The sequence below is a fragment of the Otolemur garnettii genome, unplaced genomic scaffold (assembly GCF_000181295.1).
Source record: "Otolemur garnettii isolate 467f Iridium unplaced genomic scaffold, OtoGar3 scaffold00045, whole genome shotgun sequence".
Classification (NCBI taxonomy): domain Eukaryota; kingdom Metazoa; phylum Chordata; class Mammalia; order Primates; family Galagidae; genus Otolemur; species Otolemur garnettii.
Window position 1 is genome coordinate 2,318,068 of NW_003852440.1, and position 6,347 is coordinate 2,324,414.

The window sequence follows — 6,347 nt, forward strand, 5'->3', positions numbered from 1 at the left end:
ATCACTGGATCCTTAAAGAATGACTACATGGTAGCTAGCTTTTATTTGGTGCTTACCATGTGTCATGTTACATAGTTTACTATTATCATGATTACTGATGATTTTGGATAAATAGACTTGTATAAGACAGTGGAGGGTGACTACCTGATGCCTGCTGTGAGAACATCTCTTCATCCATCATTCATTCAACTAATATTTCTTGATCTCTTCCCACATTCCTCCTGCTATTCTAGGTCCTAAGTTTACAACAACAAATAAGACTAGTCCTTGAGAGGCAAGCAATCAAGTAACAATTAAGCCAGTAAGATAATTTCAAAGAGTGGCAAGTGCTATAAAGAAAACAGAATGATAGCATAGAGAGAATGTAGGGCATAAGGAGAAATGTTAGATTGCTTGGTCACAGGCAATCTGTGGAAGGGACTTTGTGCGGAAACTTGACATTGCATAATTTAGTTGCATATTACTAAAGGATACTCATTTAAAAGTAATAGGAGCCTGGAAGGATATACATCATGCTATGGAGATTTTCCAATGAAATGAAAAGAAATGAGATGGCAGCAGGAGAGATAGTAAAGAGTCTAAAAAAAACTGATGCAAAAGAATAAAGGTTGTATTTCAGCACACTGGGGTATTGGGTGCCTTTAGTCCCTTGTGCCAACACACCAAGCCTTGGAGTGTCCAGGGTCCCCAGAGTTAGATCAGTGGATTGGCCCTGCTCCCCAGTGCCCTCTCCAATTTTAAAGGAGAGTCCATTTTGACTACCTTATTCCTCTCCCAGCCCTGAGAGCAGCACTTTGCATTTAGTTGCTATTCAATAAGTGTTTGCTCAGTAGCTTTGCTCAAGTACTTCTGACTACTACAAAGTAATGTTTTTAGAGAGCAAAGGGTTACTGGTCCTTTCAAGTAACAGAGTTTAATTAATAATCTGCCTAACAGCTCTGTGACCTCGAGTTAATCACTTAACCTCCCAGAACCTCAGTTCTTCTCATCTGTGAAACGCAGATGATGACAATGGCCTCCCTGTGTTGCCCTTGGGACTAGAGGCAGGAGGTGTGAGGAAGCAGAGAGTCCACGTTCTATTGCAGGGAAGGGAAAGTAAAGTGGGGATAAGATGGGGAAACCTGGATGGGAAGGAAGGGCACAGAGGACTCACTGCTCTCTTGTCACCACTTCCTCCTGCCTCCATCACAACACAGGTGTGGGAGATGGGAAGGCTGGGAGAGAGAACCAAACACATTAGCAATGTCATGGTTGTTTATTGTCTTCACCCAAGTGGTAATAAATCAAAATAAGGTTTGTCATTTTAATTAGTCTTCTTTCAGTCCGGGAAGTCAAGTCTGTTAAGTGATGATAGGGAGCTGAAAAATGACCTGAGAACAAGTGTCCTGAATGAGTCTCAGAGCTTTGGCTTCAGAGTGCGGGCGGGTCACTGGCAACCCAGAGGGTGCCAAGCAAAGAGCCTTCTACTGAAGAAATGGGGGGTGGGGTCTGGGGTGGGAGTAAGGCCTTTTCCTATTGCCCCTCATCTAGCCCCAAGATGAGCTGTAGAGAAGGCAGGGCATAGGGGAGCAGAAATGAGGGGGCAAATCTTTGGGGATGTTTCAATACAGTCTAAAGTGAGAATGTAGAAAACATATGCATGACTGAGTCATCAGGAAAACTTTTAGATACACAAAAATTAAGAAACAAAATCTGAGCAGATGGAAACAAATCAAGCCCTCCCAGCAAGTTGAAACTTGTGTAAGGGAATCAGGAAGGACTGTTGTCTATGTTTCTTGGAACTGAAATAATGGACCATAAACACAATCTGTCTCAAAACTTTCGTAGTGACCTATGTATACCCTTATTAGACAAAAGAGGGAGAAACGACTCTGAGTCCTCTAAAGACAACATCCTCACTTATCTATTTGGTTGAACAGTTAATGAATCAGCTATTCCTGCATTTAGCAATGTCTACAATGGTCATTAAATTTCTCCTCATGATCAAATTTGTCAGCCAACAGGATAATGTTCAGATGTCTCTTGGGTGCTCATCTTAATTCTTCCACTTATTGTGCATCTCTAGGGAAATCACTTATCTCTTTGAGCCTCAGTTCTTTGTGTGGAAAATGGAAACGAGATACCTATTTCACCTGCCTCTGAATTGTTTTGAAGATATGATGGCATATTCCAACTATAAAACATAATAGAATAATAAAAAATTCCTGCTATTGTTATTATATTTTTATTAATAATAATCTATTTTCTTCAATTTTATTGAATTTCTAAATTTGGGCAGGATCTTAAAATTCAGCCATTCCAATATGTCCTCTAATTTCATGTTTATTTGACCAATTCTCTATGAAGTGATTGTCCATCCTTTCCTTAAACTTCAGTCAGATTTACTGCCTTCTAGGGAAATCTGAGCCACATTGGGCATCTCTGTCATTTCCTGCTTTGACAATGGAGTTTAGGGGAAATCTTTAGCGTCTGTCCTTTAGGGATAGTTCTCCTTTCTAGACCCTCAGTCCCTTTTCCAATATGGCAGCCCTTGTATGTTTTAGCAGAGCTCTTGTCTTGCTCTTAAATCTTCTCTTTCCCTAGCTGAAATGCCTAAATGCGTTCAAACATTCAAGTGATAATGATTTTCGATTTCCTCATTATTCCATGGTTACGATGATTTTGTTTTCTATTTCTCTTTTTAAAGTGTGTTCTCTTCTACTGAATACCCAGGTATGATATTACCAGTGTGTCTAAAAATACAAACTGATATTTCACCAGTCACCTTTGCTTACCTTTCTTGAAGTCATTACCTTTTCTTCTTTCTTTTTCTCCCTACCACCTGTCATCTGTCTTCATTCTAAAATCTGCTCCTTTGTGAAAGCTTTCTTTGAATATTTTCATCCAGGTCTATTAATATCCCTTGTTCTTACAATCTTCCAACAGTCATGTCAGTGGGAGTGAAGCAGGTGCACCACCAAGTAGAGGCCACCCCAGAAATAGGGCTGTATAGGTCCATAGGTGTGTGGGCATGCTTGGATTGGCTCGAGGACTCAAGGAGAGAAGACAGAGGAGCTAATTCCAAAATATGACACATAGACTTCTAGAAAAGGAGTTTATTGTATGTTGATCAGAAGAGGTAAACTGATACCAGTAGTGCCATCTCACAGGGGAGGTTTCAGATCTTAGCACAGTGGTGAAAAGTATAGGATTTAGGACAGGACAGATCTGCATTCAAGTTTGACAATACCTTCCTGGGCCAGTGGTCTTAAGTCATTTTATGCATTCCTTCCTAGCCTTAGCATCTTCCTGTACACAATGAGATTGAATATCACCAGTATCATAGAGTCCTCTTCAGGAATAACTGATGTATGGCATTAGTAGTTTAGTTGACCAGGCCTGGGACTCTGTGTCCTGGTGTCTTTTCACTACTCATGTTAACTTGTCCTATTTCTACTCACTTTACAAGAAAAGTTCTGTGTGGTAGGTTAGATTAATACTAAGAAATATTCACACCCTCCCACAATCCCATAGGAAGAATAGAATCCCCTGCTCCCTGATAGTAAACTCGACCGAGTGAGCTGTTTTGAACAATGATACACCAGCATCCATAATGCATTGCTTCTTGAAAAGTGTCTTCCTGCTTGAACTTGCACTCTGGAACTCCTCCATTACCACAAGAAGAATATGCCCAAAATAGACAATTAACCGAGGAGGAAGATGAAAATCATGGAGAGTGAAGATGTACCACCTAAGCCAAGGCTGCTCTGGATCGGTAGTTCCCTAGCTGACCCCAGCCTGCGGCAGATGCATCAGTGACCCCAACTGAGGCCCACATAGTCAAGCAGCACACTTGTAAGATAAATTCATGCCTTTTTGTATGCCCCTGAAATTTCATAGGTGTTTTATGTGCAACAACATTATTGTGATAAAGGAGCTTAGAGAATTTCTCTCCAAAATATGACTCCTTAACATAAAGAGTATTTTGAATTAAAGGCCCTTAAAAATAAACAGGTGTTGGAAACGTCTTTCTTTCTATGTGCATAAAAACAGATCAGATGGACCCATTAAAAACAAAAATTGCCTTTTCTTCTCCTCTCTGTTATCTCAATGTATTATAGGAAAGAAGATCAAAAATTCAACCAGACTTAGCTCAACCCATTTTAAAGATAATACCAGGCCCTTGGGTTAATTTCACTTGCAAACAGAATCTTTTACAAATCAATCTGTTTCCCCCCATTCATTCATTCTCCCAAGTAGCTTCATACTCTCCAGTAACCATTTATTGCCCCTAAACCGAATTATCCATATTCCTTATCCCTCTTTTCCTCTAAAATGAGGGTATGTAACCTTCTGAACTTCACTAAATTGTTGAGTCATCACTCCATCATTTTCCCCATGTGCTCAACAAAAAAATTGTAATCTCTTTCTCTTATTAATCTACCTTATTGTGAGTTGATCTTTCAGCAGACCTTCCTGGGTTAAGGGGAAGTTTTCCCTTCCCTCGTACAGTGATCATAGTTACCCGAAATACCAAGGAAGTAAGATGTAAATGGTTGGCATGGTTAACGCTTCCCTTCTCCGAAAGACATGGGAAGCCAATGCTTTTATGTGTTTATAAATATTTATATATCACATGCCCAACTGTAGTTAATCTTCCACTGTACAGGGGACTATGCTCTGAAGAAGTCTACTGAAAGCCGCATAGAATTATACTAGAGTCCCAATTCCCCAATCTTGAAGTTATTGCACACAAAGCAGACATGACATACTGCACGTGCAGGCCGTCTGTTGCATTCCTCTTTTTTAATTTTGCACATCTCTCTGCTTTGTGGACTCCAGACATCACTTTGTTTTCTTGAGCACCCTGGAAAATCCCTGTAACGTTGGATGATAAGGTAGAATTTTACAGGGCAGAAAGATCTTCCCTTCCCCTTCCAGTACAAACTCCTAAACTCTGCTCCCTTGCTTTTTTCCTCTTTCCTGAACAATTCCAGAGGAATTCTGTGCTACATGACCCTCTGGATAATGTAGAAGACAAAGAAAACTAATAAGCTCTTTTGGGTGCTTAGCTGTGCTCCTTCAGAAGGAGGATGTGTCGGGCACTGCTGGAGGCCCTGGCTCCTGTGCTCCGAAGGCTGGGGCTGCCACTGCACAGAAGAGGGTGCTCTTGTGTAAAGCTGCTGCGGCTGCTTCCTGGGAGGAGGAGTTTCCTCATTCCTCGCTGACTGGATGATTCATTGCTTATGATATTTGGTAAATGTAGTCTGCGTTAGTGCACACATATTCTGTAACAACAGATAAAAACCCCAAACAGCAAAAATGTCAGGAAATGCATTCGTGTGGAGGCTGCACATCCATCATCCTCTGCTGTTCTGATATGACACAGCCAACTTTTATCAGGCTCCTTCCCTTTTATCCTATCTGCCAGGGCCCTCTAAATGAAAATTATCAAGGAATAAAGACAAAAATAGTGTTATCCTTTTAGAGTTTTCAAATTGCTTTCACTATTTGGAAAATAACTATGTGTCCATTAACTGCTTTGTCACACAAATATTTATTGAGGGCTAGTTATTCAGCTTTTCAATGCTTTTAGGGAAAGAATTCAAGCTCCTTTCATACCAATCAGACCCAAATGACCTGATTCTGGCCTCCTTCTCTGATCTAATCTCATGCTAACTGTCTTCTTTCTGCCTCTTTTCAGCCTCGGGCTTTTGCTTTCATATTCCATTTTACTAGAATTATTTTTTTCTGGTTCTTTTCTTTTTTCACTCTCCAGCACTGAACACAAGTGTCACATTCAGAGAGTGAATTTTCCAAAGCCAGTTTATTAGTCAAGGTTCTCTAGAGAAACAACTAATACGAACTATAGATACAGATATGGATATAGACACGCTTATGGAGGCTAAGACATCCCAAGGTTTGCACTGGCAAGGTGGAGACCCAGGATAGCCGATGGTGTAATTCCAGTCCAAGTTCAAGTTTAAAAGCATTGGAGACTGATTTCCCAGCTGAAGGCAGGCAGAGAGAGTGAATGCTCCCTGACTCACAGCTCTTTTGTTCTATTCATGCCTCCTGTGGTTGGGTTGAGGCTTTACTCAGTCTACTGATTCAAATGTTGTTCTCATTCATAGGCACCCTCAGAGACACATCAGAATAATGCTTACCCAAATATCTGGGCACCATGTGGCCCAGTCAAATTAACATATAAAATTGACCAGCCTGCATCTCAGTTATGCTTCTCCAATTGCTACCTTCTACTCCTGTTTATCTTCTCCTCAGTATGTATCACAATTTGTACATATCTTGTTTACTTATCTGTCACATGTTTACTGCCTGTTTCTACTAGAATGTGAGTTTCATGAAGA